General features: G+C 45.4%; 1 protein-coding gene across 7 annotated transcripts in view; it reads left to right on the top strand.

The window, feature by feature from the left end:
* Positions 1-11,535: 11,535 nt before the first annotated feature.
* The window catches only part of CACNA1A (calcium voltage-gated channel subunit alpha1 A), a 355,947-nt gene continuing 354,440 nt past the window's right edge, over positions 11,536-13,042 (top strand). For all 7 annotated transcript variants that reach the window (XM_078385849.1, XM_078385848.1, XM_072990312.2 and 4 more), the window contains exon 1: positions 11,536-11,877. The gene's annotated coding sequence lies outside the window, so the exon portion shown is untranslated. The remainder of the gene's footprint in view (positions 11,878-13,042) is intronic.

Here is a 13,042-nt window from a genome sequence, read left to right as displayed (position 1 = left end):
AGATAAACAGAATGACCAGAAAAGTAGTTTTCGACAGAGATGCCAGAAATAATTAAATCAGCTCATATTTTGTTCTTTCCCACTGAATTAATGAAAATGGACCTTTGTCTTGATTAATCCTGATTTCATAAATTTCCAAAAGAAAGACTTCACTTGCATTATGGGCTTTGCACAATATTTTGACATATCTTTTGAATAACAACAAAACAAGATGAACAAAAGAAAACCAAACAAACACTGCGACACATGCAGGTGAGCGCACACCCCCACCCTAATACCACAAAAATGTAGTAATACTGCCACCGAGTGGCTGGCTTTTTAAAAGCAAAAATTTCCAAATCTGATTAATTTAATCTGATTTGTATTAATTTAAAAGTGGACTCAGCTCGTTACACAGAGATGTCCCTTTGTTATGATGGTTCTGCAGATAGCTACATTGTGTTCCTTTACACATATTTATTTCATATAATGTTCGTTTTTCACTCCACCTACACCAACCGTTGATGGATGGGAAAATATGTTTTATTTCCTATGAGAGCACAACAATGTGTCCCCCTATCAGAATCTCCAGCGCAAGTTTGCTTGATCTTAGTACATATACTCTGCTACTATCATAATCTGTTTCATTAGCCCATTCCCACAAGAAACTAGGCGTCATATATTGCAAACCACTGAACTGTCTAGCAGTTCTAAAACAAGGGATCTGTTTTGTATTTTTGAATTCCCCAATCTGTAAGGAGACAAGGAAGAGCCAGATTAACCAACTCATGGCTGTTTGATGGTCCTCATATCTACACCACAGTCTTACCTGCTTTGGTACAGTGGAAAGAACAATTTGCACCCATACCTGAAGGTGGCAGGTGTGACCTTGATTATACTAACTGGTTCAAGGATAATATGATTCCTAGAGAACAACCAAACAAGAGTGTTGTAAAGTTGAGAGCAGGAATGATTTTATGTGTAAGGTATTACACATGAAATCATTCCTGCTCTCAACTTTACAGTACATACAACAACTTTACAGTAGTTATAACAACTTTACAGTACGTAGAAGGCTGAGCAACGTCTTCAGAAAAGGGCATTATTATTACTTGCCCCTTTTGGGAACAGCCTGTGAGATTCCCATCACATCCCTGCAGAAAAGGATTGAGAAGACTGTAAGGACATCAGTGAAGATGATGAATCTTGGATGACCATGCAGGGTCAGCTCAGGAAGTTTTAATGGGAGAGAGCAGGACACAGCTCCTATTCATCCAGCTAAGCCTGGTTCAGGAGCAGAATGTGCCACCCACCACTCCTTCCTTCTTTTCACTGTCCTTTTGGGATGGTAATGAAAGGCTTTGCCAGTTCTCAGGAAGCTGTGGGAATAAGATCCTGTTCGGCTTCTCTGCCATCTGCCTAAGAATATGTGGCAACAGTGAAATGCGACTTGGTTTTTTTAAGCTAAGAAAGAAGGGTGCTGCCCGATCCTAACGCTGATAAAATGGATTGAAACATCTATTTCATTTCTTCTCAAAGCTCAGCGCAAAAGTGACTCTAAGACAGTGGAGAAGATAGTTCCTTTTGTTTTGTTTTATTTAAAATATTTTTAATGCACCTTTCTCCTTAAAAAGGACTCAAGGTGACTTGCATCATTAAAAAAAGACAATATCTGAAAGTTAAAAACAGGAAGTATACAAATATTTAAAAGAATTAAACCAATATTACATTAAAAATGGTAAACAAAATCAATACTAAAGTCACATTTAAAAACAAGGCACAACAATCCATTTACCCCACCCACACCCACCCCAGACAGCCATTCACTAAAGAAAAGCCTGTCTGAAAAGAAAGCCTGTCTTTGTCTGCTTCCAGGACAGCAAAGATGAGGCCAGCTTGGCCTCCAGTGGGAGGGAGTTCCAAAGTCTGGAAGCAGCAACAGAGAAAGCCCCTCTCCTGTATCCCTAACAAATGTGCCTGTGAGAGTGGTGGGAACAAGAGAACAGACTTCCCTGATGATCTTAACACTGGAGCCATCTCATAATGGGAGAGATGGTCTTTGAGACATCTTGGACTCAAGCTGTTTAGGGCTTTTTAAGGTTAAAACCAGCACTTTGAATTATGCCCAGAAATGGATTACCAACCAGTGGAGTTTCTGTAATGGTGGCAGTGGGGAGGTGTTATGTGATACTTGCAACCAGCCCCGATTAGCAATCTGACTGCAGTGTTTTGGACCCACGGAAGGTTCCAAGCTCTTTCCAAAGGCAGTCCCACATAGAGCACATTATAGTAATCCAGCAAGGATATGACTAAGGAATGTGTCACTGGATCAGATCAGATCTCTCCAGGAATGGGCACAGCTGTCACACTAGTTTTAATTGTGCAAATGCACTCCTGGCTGCCATTGAAAACCTGGGCATCCAGGCTAAGAGATGAATCCAGGAGAACATTCAAGCTGCACACCTGTGTTTTCATAGGGAGTGTAACCCCATTCAGCACAGGCTGCATCTCTGATCCTTGATCTGCCTTTTGACTGACCAGGAGCACGTCCGTCTTGTCTGGATGAAGGTTCAATTTATTCACCCTCTTCCATCCACCAGATATTCATCTAGCACAATTCCATAATATTCATTCTGAATTAAGTCCCACCAAGTTAACTGAGCATCAGTAAGTGACTATATGGACTAGCTTATAGGTTCCAAAGGGACAAAAACACTGGGATAATACACATTTTGGAGCCTGCCCTTTTTTCTTTTAATTCTGGTATCATGCCTTCCTTCCTTCCTTCCCGAACATACTTAAGGACCCAAAAGTCATAGGGAACTGAGAATGTTAAATAGATAGCTTGTGGGACAAGTCAGCATGATGTGCTGCAGTTTACCAGTTCAGAGTTTTTCTTTACCTTCGGGCCCAAGAAAGTCTCTGACAGGACTTTTGTTTGTTCCCTAACATTGTTTTCTTGGAGGTCTAGATAGCAAATTCTAATTAAATCTCAAGGAAATACATTCCCTTCCCCAAAAAAGCTACAGTACTTTAGAAATTCCTTCTTTTCTGCACCCCTGAAATAAGCAGGATTCATTCAAGCTAAACAATCACTTTCTTGTTACTATTTCACAAGATCCTTTTGACACTTATAAATGCTTCAGTGAATGCTGGAACACACACACACACACACACACAGACACAGACACAGACACAGACACACACACACACACACACACTTCTGTTTGCCTCTCTCTGAGATTTCGATCTTCTAGAATTATGATTATAGACTTGTACAGGATTCCTCTACCAGCTTATCCCACATGTCCTACCACCTACAGTGGGGTCTTGACTTGAGAACTTAATCCATATTGGAAGGCGGTTCTCAAGTCAAAAAGTCTGTAGGTCAAGTCTCCATTGACCTACAGTGCATTGAAAACCGATTAATCCCATAACAGGCCGTTTTTGTTCCATTTTGGTTTTTTTCTGGTCTGTAAGTCAAATCTCAGTCTGCAAGTCAAACCTAAATTTTGCGGCCAGAGAAGTCTGTAACTCAAAAAGTCTGTAAGTCAAGCCGTCTGTAAGTCAAGGGTCCACTGTAGTTCAATTCAGTCTGTGGTCACAGCCCAGCCTGGAACAGGGCGTGCTGCCACCTTCAGGGGGAAGGAGGAAGAGGCAATGAGTGTTTGGGTCCATGTGCCTTTCAGCCAGACATAGGTGGCCTGTGTTCCAAGCAGGGCAACTCCCCACCCCACCCTTCTGGGACAACCCTCCTCTCCCCGTTCAGGCCAAAAGTTATTACTATGTAAAGGGAACAAAGGAGGCAGGCTGGCACTTTTTTAAAATGAGGCAGACAGTTGAAAGACAGAGAGCTCCACAATCTAAGAAACTGAGCCTTTTTAGAAAGCTGTATCTCCACGGAGATCTGATGTGGACGACTAATTTTAGACACCGAATTTGATTCTCTCTGTTAGAATGTTTAAGATGTTTCGTTTTTCGTCATTTAGTCATTTAGTCATTTAGTCATGTCCGACTCTTCGTGACCCCATGGACCAGAGCACACCAGGCCCTGCTGTCTTCCACTGCCTCCCGGAGTTGTGTCAAATTCATTCTGGTAGCTTTGATCACGCTGTCCATCCATCTCATCCTCTGTCATCCCCTTCTCCTCTTGCCCTCACACTTTCCCAACATCAGGGTCATTTCCAGGGAGTCTTCTCTTCTCATGAGATGGCCAAAGTACTGGAGCCTCAGCTTCAGGATCAGTCCTTAGCTATGCTCAATCTGTATATTTGTAAATACATTCAAATTTTGCAAACTACCACAAGTGTTTTTCTCCCAAAGGAAACTGAACCTCGGAAAGTGCTGTGCCCTTGGAACTTCCCACCACTTGGAAAACCAGGATGAGCTTAACAGAGTAATACAACAGCTGTTACATCAGACTCATATTTGTTTAAATTCCTTTACAGCTTTAGGAGGAATATGAATGGGTTCCTGCAATTTATTAGCCTTTGATAATCTGGGTTTTCCCCCCTAAAACCAGTTCTTGAATCTAGATATTTCACTTAGTACTATCTCAATATGTTCAAAAGTCTGAAAACAGCAACTTCACTGTGACAATCTTGTTTCTTTCTTCTGCTTTACATTTTCTCTCCCCTCATTCTCCCTGTCTTCTGAAAAGTATTCTGCCATTTACATGGTATTATAATGGCTTTACTAATTTTCTGTGTCCTAGAAATGAAATCTGAAGCCTACTACATCTGAAGTGACTCATTTTGAAATTTGCTTTAAACAGAATAATCTGGCGTGTACATTTAGCCACATTTTTGGAACTAATGTTTCTCCTGTGCCACTCTCATCTTTGTAATACCCAGCCAGCCAAAGACCTCTCCAGAGTTGAAAGCTAGCTTATGTTTCTGATATTTTGTGGCCTAATTAAGGTATTATTTGTCCTTCTCTTTGGATTGTCTAGCTTTTGCTTCTGATGACGTCAGTATTTAAAGCATGGATTAGAGATTGGAAAACTTCCAAAAATTCTCCTCAGATTTTCTTTCTTTCTTTCTCTCTTTCTTTTGAAAACCTGAGGCTAATTTGAGGTTTTATTTGAAACACCTTTCCCCCTCTCCCAAAGGTACTAATAGGATTACTACAGGCACAGGGGGTGGGATTCAATGCAGGGCATGTATGTCAAAAGCCATTTCCCTTTGTAAGAGATGACTGTCAGTTTCCACTGCAATTTCATTCAACCACAATCTAGTCTATTTCTTGCCTCTGCAGGAATTAATGGTACTACCTTCTGGGTTTTATTTTTCCCCACTCTTCAATAAGAGCTAATAGTAACATTAGGGGACGAAAGGAGGTTAGGTCTCAGTCCCCAACTCCTGGTTTTGTTCCTTCAAACTCTTCCTTGCCCACCCCTCAGGTCCATACAAACTGCTGGGGTGAAAAGACAGAAGCTTAGAATTGTAGAGCTGGAAGGGACCTCAAAGATCATGGAGTCCAACACCCTGCCCAAGCAAGAAATCTACAGCTAAAGCACCCCAACAGGTGGCTGTTTAAGCACTGTTTAAAAGTCTCCAATTGAGGAGGGTCCACCATCCTGCCAGGCTGTCCATTCCACTCTCAAACAGTTCAGAATGTCAAGAAATTCTTCCTAATCTTTAGTTGAAATGTGTTCTAATTTGAATCCATTGCCTTGGATCCTATCCTCTGGAGCTATAAGAAATGAAGATTGTGTGTCTCTCTCGATTCATTTTGGGGCAGAAATTCTTTTCTCAAGTGCTTAAATTTTGAAAGAATCTCAGTGTCACGGTCCCGGGGGTTACAACAGCAGAGTCCGATAAGTCAGTCCTATGTCAGGAATTTAGGGAATGCAGAGCCGATATCCAAATACCAAAGCCAACTCACACAACTCACACAACATAGTCCAGGGTCAGAGTCCAAAGCTAAGGGTCCAGGGAACAAGGTACAAGACAGTCAGGAGCATGGATGGAAGGCAGAGATTTGACTTGTTGCTCCCACGGATTTTCAGCTGCCTGAGAGCTGCTTATATAGTAAAAACAGCCCTTGAACTGCTGGAAGCCTTTTCATCCTGTCAGAACTCAGGACTATTTGAGCGGATGTTTCTGTGGGCAGCCTTCAAGCAATCCTCTGACTTTTTCGTCATAAGTCTTCCCCTCAGCCTGGCCCTCAGCCTGTCTACTGGGGGAGGAGAACCTGGAGGTAATTCAGGTGTTTGTATTTCTGATTGCTCAGCATTCTCCTCAGCTACAGTTAACCCTTCAGGTTCCAGATCTTCGGCTGCACTCATGACACTCAAGTACTTTCACATATACTTTGGAAAGAAAGGTGTAAGGCCTGAGTTCAGTTTGGACTGGGGACTTTTGAACCACTTGTCCCATCCTCACTGCAAGTTTCAATTCCTTGGCTGCATTGCTGGGCCATCCATCACTGCTATGGATTAAAGAGAGCAATAGCCTTTCACCGTTTTCAGATAGATTCTCTGGAGTGCTGAGATCACTTGGAGCAGAAATAGTGAACTGTGGAAAGAGAGAGAAACCCCCTCAAAAGTCAGGCAGACATAGCTAAAGAGATATCAAGGATGAAGAGCTGGTGAGTGGGAACCTGTAGGTGATCACGGAACAAAAGGAAGTCACTTAGCCATAGAGAAAGTACAAAGAAGAGTCGACAACAGATGTCCGAGCCAGCGGAGCCTCAGGCAACGCCTTGAGAACTCTTTTTATTAGCTTCGCATGATTACATAGTGTGTTGTGAGAATTCAGACAGGATACGAGTTACCTAATCGCCACTGGGATTGGCTGAGGAAACTCTTTGATCCTATGTTCTAGCTTTAAGCAAAAGGGCAGAATGAGGGGTTACCCTGCCCGCTGGGAGCTGCCACTTCCTGCCAGGAGTGTGTGCACATCACTGAAACAGAATGTAGCTAACAACCGTTAAGCAGGAGTTTCCCACAGGAACCCATACAACTATTTTTAATCTGAATTCAAAACAACTATTCATAAATTACTTCTCATTTGATGGATCCCATCTACTACTTGTGCTGAAACAAGTGGCCAAAATACAGGTGGACAGACGGATCAGCGACACCTCTTGCCTTGCAAAGGGTACAGTGTTACAGAGGTTTAACATAACCTGTATGTTTAATGTACTGATTATTTAAGTTGTTCCATGGAATTGGAGAGAAAATAAGAATTTATTCTACTGAAAGAATGAAGAAGTGGGGCTGATCTTTATTAGGGATGGGACTTTTGTATATTTTGGACTCCCCCTCCCAGAATCCCTCCAGGCAAAGTTCTGGGACAAGGAGCCCAAAAACAGGAGGTTGCAGACCAGCTCTCTCAAGCTCTAAGATGCAACCATCTGTGTGCTTTGGTGCCCCTTTGAAAATGAGGGAACTCACATGGCACTCTGGGAGTTGCGCTGCTACCTGGGACTCACTCGGGTTCAAGGGAGGGTTAGGTCTGTGGGAGGCACCTTGTATAGCTCTTAATGGACATCAAGACTACCACTTCTATAAACCTTTGTGAGTCCCAGATAGCACTACAACTCCCAGGATGTTCCAGAGCAGTTTCTTTATTTTTCAAAGGAGCACCTGGAAGGAGGAAGAGCTGCTTTGATTTCTGATATGTCAACCCCACCCCACCCCCCAAATTCTGCTTGGAAGATTCTGGCTGTATACTGGAAACCGGAGTCTTTTTTTTTAAAGTCCCAGCCCTCCTATTTATGCCATATTTAAGTAGACTTATTATACCATATTTAGGCTGACTGCCAAAGAATTTATGCTTTTGAATTGTGGTGCTGGAGGAGACTCTTGAGAGTCCCCTGGACTGCAAGGAGAACAAACCTATCCATTCTGAAGGAAATCAACCCTGAGTGTTCACTGGAAGGACAGATTCTGAAGCTGAGGCTCCAGTACTTTGGCCATCTCATGAGAAGAGAAGACTCCCTGGAAAAGACCCTGATGTTAGGAAAGTGTGAAGGCAAGAGGAGAAGGGGATGACAGAGGATGAGATGGTTGGACAGTGTCATCGAAGCTACCAACATGAATTTGATACAACTATGGGAGACAGTGGAAGACAGGAGGGCCTGGTATGCTCTGGTCCATGGGGTCATGAAGAGTCAGACATGACTTAATGATCAAACAGCAACAAAATCTATTTTATATTAAGGCATTCTGTCTTGGGGAGAATTAGAAAAATACCTAAGAATGTACTGGATACCATGGAAGCAGTCTTGTTGCCTGCAGTTGTGGAACTTGGGCCCTGTTCGCAGCTTAGCTAGAGTAGGGCAGTGTTTGGCCACCTGCAGACAGAATCTAGTCTGCCAGATCCTTATCTCTTATAAAAGCATGATCTTCAAATTTTTTGACTCCAACTATTAGAATTCTCCAAGAATTTCCCTGGCAGAATTTCAGGAGTTTCAGCTTGCAGACGCACACTTCCAGATGCTTTTTTTGCTTATCTGGAGAAGGGACTGTCTCCATAGTCTCCTCAAGCCTGTACTTCTTATTGAGTATGTATTTTAAAAAGAGAGAGGAAGCTGCTATAGTGTTTCCTGAGAGTTGTAGGCTCACTGCCCAATAATTTCTGTAGATAGCGCCTCCCAAAGAACTGCGATCCACAGGAAGCATCATGGCAGCTTCCTTTTTTTAATTTGCATTAACAACAGGCAGCACAATCCAGAGGAGGCCATGTACAGTAGTATCATTTCCCTGGAAAATTATTGGAGAATTCTGCAGGCTGAAGTCCAAAAAGAAAGAAAGAGCATAACCGTAGTTTTTCACCCTATCCCTTCATGCTATCCTAAGCTGTGTAGAGGACAGAGGCTTGTCAAAGATAAATCAGCCCTGGTGCTCCATAAATTGTGAAAATCACCCTGCTGGAAAACATCTGCAATGTAGCATCTGAAGGCCCCAAAGAGATTTCTGATCAGTTAAAAAGCGTGGTGTAAACCGAAGACTCTGTAAGATCTCCAGCCACAATGCCTGTTCTATGTCTACTGGTATTAAGAGCCACTGAAGACAAAGCTCTGTCCATGGTACTGGTTAATCATGATTCTTAAACCATTGGATGAAAAAAGGCGGGTATTCTTTTTCTGATGGTGGCTGCGAGTGCTTCCAGGTGGAGCTCTTCTGACTGCTAAACCATCACCACCACCACCCCCACTATCTTTTCTTTTTGCAGCTTTTCTGTCTTTCTTCTTCCTTAATGGATGCTTTTCTGGTAAGAAAATATTTGGAACAAACTGGAGTATATGGAAGGGATATAAATCAAAGACCTCCTGCATGATATTTCAGGAATAAAGTTATGCAGACTTCACCTGAATGTTACAGAATGTTATAGAGAAAAGACTAAGCCACAGGCCAATTAGGAAGAAAACTATGTTAACAGATATGGAATAAGACAAATAGGGAATGATGCAACAGAATGTGGATTAGTTGCAGGAAAGACCCACAAGCTAAAGCAGTAAATTCTGCTGTTTTCTCTTAATAATTTTTCCTTGCATAAACTTTGTGCATACAGTATGTGTATATTTTCTAATATAATGTTTTCCATGTCTGTTTGTTCAGATGTACGCCTCAGTGGAGGAAAAGCAATATAACAGAAAGTTGCCTATGATAACCACAGGACTATCAGTGCTGTCGGTACCATATAAAATTGCACTGGAACAGACATCAAATTAATTAGACTTCTGATTTACCCCTCTTTAACAACAGATAAATGAAAGAAGTTCAAAGTAACCCAGGAGGGGCACAGTTAAAGGGGGGGTAACACTCCACATTCTGTGCTTTAGAGTACATGAGATTATTTAATCAGAACAGAGATGTTTCTTCCTATCATAGAAAAGTAATCACAACAAAGGAGACTAAACTTAAAATTGTGTACATTTTGTTCACTTGACAAACTGAAACCTCCATTCTGAAGCCACATACGGATGTATTTAGTTCTTGTTTGGTTTAAAATGCAAAATACATGCTGCTGATATTTTTGAAACTAGGATAAGACGTGATGGACTGACTTGACTGAGCGAGGAAGCGACACCTGTTTGTTCCTCACCCCCCCCACCTCTATTCAGCTTGATGCCACGTTGGAGCTGGAGACAGCTGAAAAACCTGTCTACCCAACAAAAGGCTTCGCTTGTGTTATATAACAGAGACTGACTCCGTGCATTTTCCCCTCCACAGGACCAATTTATTTCCCTTCAAACATGGCGAGGCTCCTAAAAAGGCAAGTCGCTGGGCAAACACCGGTTCTAGCAACAAATGTTCTTGCAAAACCTTTTTTGTTGTTGTTGTTTAAATGAAAAATTAATCGTAGACGTATTCAAAAGCAGGCCTTTCAATTTTGCGACGAAATCTTTCAGTCCCGCTACGTCCATCACCTGCCACCCCACCCCCGCCCCCCAAAATCTTCGCCCTGCTGCCTCCTGAACGAAAACCTATGTGGTAATTCTCAGCTGCCTAGTGAAGAGGAAGCCCCACCGAATTCCCCGCGGGAAGGGGGCGGACGCGAGCCGGAGCGTGATTGCCGCGGCCGCCTGCAGTGGCTGAGCCAGACGCTGCGTGCAACAAGTCGAGCCGCCGGGGCTTGTTCGGACCTCCGCCTTCGCCCTCTCCTCTCTCACTGTTGTCACAGACCGACGGACAGGGACGGACACGTCGTGGACGTTACAGACCTCTTCCCCCCACCTCCCCCGCTCCCGCTGCCCCCCCGAGGGCTTCATGTTCCGACGACAGCGCCTGTTCCTCAGCTCAGCGAGGGGATCCCAATTCCTCCCGCTTACGGCAGGCGGGAAAGCCTGGAAGGGGGCGCCCCTCTCTTTTCAAGGCTTTGCTGCCCTCCTTGCCCCCCCCCATGGGCAAACCTAGCCGCAGCCCTCGTTGCGGTCGTTTCCCTTTCTATATCCCCCTTTAAAACAACAACAACAACAACAACTTTGCCCATTTCCCGCTGCATGGAGAGAAACGGCGGGGAGGGCACTCACTCACTCCTCGCTCCCGCAGCTGCTGAGGGGGGGGGCCAACCTTCTCCTCCTTCCCTCCCTCGCGCCCCGCTCTTCCAGTGGGTCCAGCCCCGCCTCGGGGCCCCCGCCAGCTGCAGTGTGTAATTACCGTTTTGGATTTGTTGTCGGCCTAAATAATTGAAGGCGGGCTCCTCCTGTCAGGGTTTTTTCTTTATTTCGTTAATAACCACGTGCGGGGGGGAGGGAGGGAAGGAGGGGGGACCCGGAGAGGAGGGGAAAAAATTGAAAAGGCGGGAGGGGAAACAGAAGGAGGAGGAAGGGGGAGAGATAAATTATTGGCGGCGTAGCCAAAGCGGGAAGAGAAGGAGAGGGAGGGAGGGTCGGTGGGTCGGAGCCTCGGTGCAGCCTTCGGGGCGGGTGACCTGGCGTGGCCCTGGCAGAACCTTTCCCGCCTCCTCTGTCCAGGAGCGAGGGAGAGGAGACGGGCGGGCGCCATGTGCTGGTCGCCGTAAGCGCAGTGGGCTCCCTCCTGCTCGTGCGGCTGCCGCTTGCCGTCCTCCCTCATTCCCTCCTTCCCTCCCTTCCGCCCAGGAGAGAGGGGGTGGGCACAGGGTGCCCCCTCCGCCCCATTCCCGCCTCCTCCTGGGAACGGCTCCCTCCTCCTCCTCCTCTCTCCCTCCTTCGCTCTCGGCTCTTTCGCTGCCAAACTGGCGTCCAGGGGACCACCATGCCCTGAGGCTGGCTCCGAGTTGCACCCCCGTCAGCCGCCCTTCCTCCTTCCCGCTCCCTTCCCTCCTGGCCCCTCCAGGCAATCCCGGATGGTGAGATGCCTGTTTTAGATGCTCTGGCAGGATACTTGGCAGAGGACGATGCCGGGCTCAGCTGGTAGCGTTAACTCCTCGCTCTTTGCCAGCCAGGATCTCTGAGGAGGTACAGGTGAGTGTGGGGTAAGGCACGGAAGTGGGTGCGTGGGGGGGGGGGGGCTCCCCTGCCGCCTTGATGTGGGATGGAGAGAGACTCGGGAACGGTGCTTCGTGGTCGAATCATTTGCCTTTGGAGACTTCCAGAGAAGGGAGGCTTAGGGGTGCATCTGTGTGAGGGGCAGACAGCCCAGATGCTTCGTAGCGGGAGGCCGCAATCTGTGATCTGCTACAATTTTTTAATGTTAATTTATATGTAATGTATGTGTGTGTGTGTGTAGGTCGTTTCTGCTGAGTGAGATGCCGTGATTTTGCCAGTTGCTTGTGTCTGATTAGATAAAAACCTGGATGGAGGCTTTGAACCCTGATGGCACTCTTGGGTTGTTCCACTGTATCTTTGCTCTCCTCTGCTGGGTACATCTCCATTTTGCGTTGCAAGCAGGAAATCCTCTCCTCCTGTAGGTGGACATCTCACTTGACATCTACCAAGACTTTGCTGGAAGGGAGGCACAAAAATGTGGGGAGAGCCCCCCCCCTCCCAGCTTGCTAGCCTTGGCTAACTTCTCAGACTTTTCATGCCCCCCCCATGAGCATATTTGTATGCAAAGTCCCTTGTGTTTGATTAAGACTGAAGCCTAAAATCAAGCTGCTGGAGTCCCATAAACTAGATGGAGCCCCCCTAGAATACTTGGGTGATTTCTAAGTTCCCATTTCCCAATAAATTTGGAAAATGTGTATATGGTCTCCCTGCCAACCTGGGCTGGTGGCTGTCTGGCTTGCAAGGAACCCCAGGCAGGTGGTCTGTGAGATGGTGAATTATTTTTGTCTCACTCTCTGCTCCAAGGAACAGATGCCTCTTCCAGCAGGCACAGTGCATGCATGGCATGCCATTTCCAAGTGCCCCTTAGGTCCCTGGCTTCTGCTTAACAAGAACAGCCAGTGCTTAGGGCCAGGGAACTGCCAGCTCAAAAGTCTCCCACTGAATAGATTGCTTTGCCCTTTGACATAGTGAGATGGGCCAATCTTCAGGGAGGCAGAAGCTGGAGGGGTCTTGACATGGGTCAGAGTGACTTATAGCTTTATAGTTAGAAGGATGGTGTGTGTGTGTGTGTGTGTGTGTGTGAGAGAGAGAGAGAGAGACAGAGAGAGAGAGGGACGGGACGGAGAGGATGGGCACCATG

This window comes from Pogona vitticeps, chromosome 2, assembly GCF_051106095.1.
Source record: "Pogona vitticeps strain Pit_001003342236 chromosome 2, PviZW2.1, whole genome shotgun sequence".
Classification (NCBI taxonomy): domain Eukaryota; kingdom Metazoa; phylum Chordata; class Lepidosauria; order Squamata; family Agamidae; genus Pogona; species Pogona vitticeps.
The sequence above is the reverse complement of the archived record's forward strand: the minus strand, read 5'-3'. Positions and strand labels throughout refer to the sequence as shown.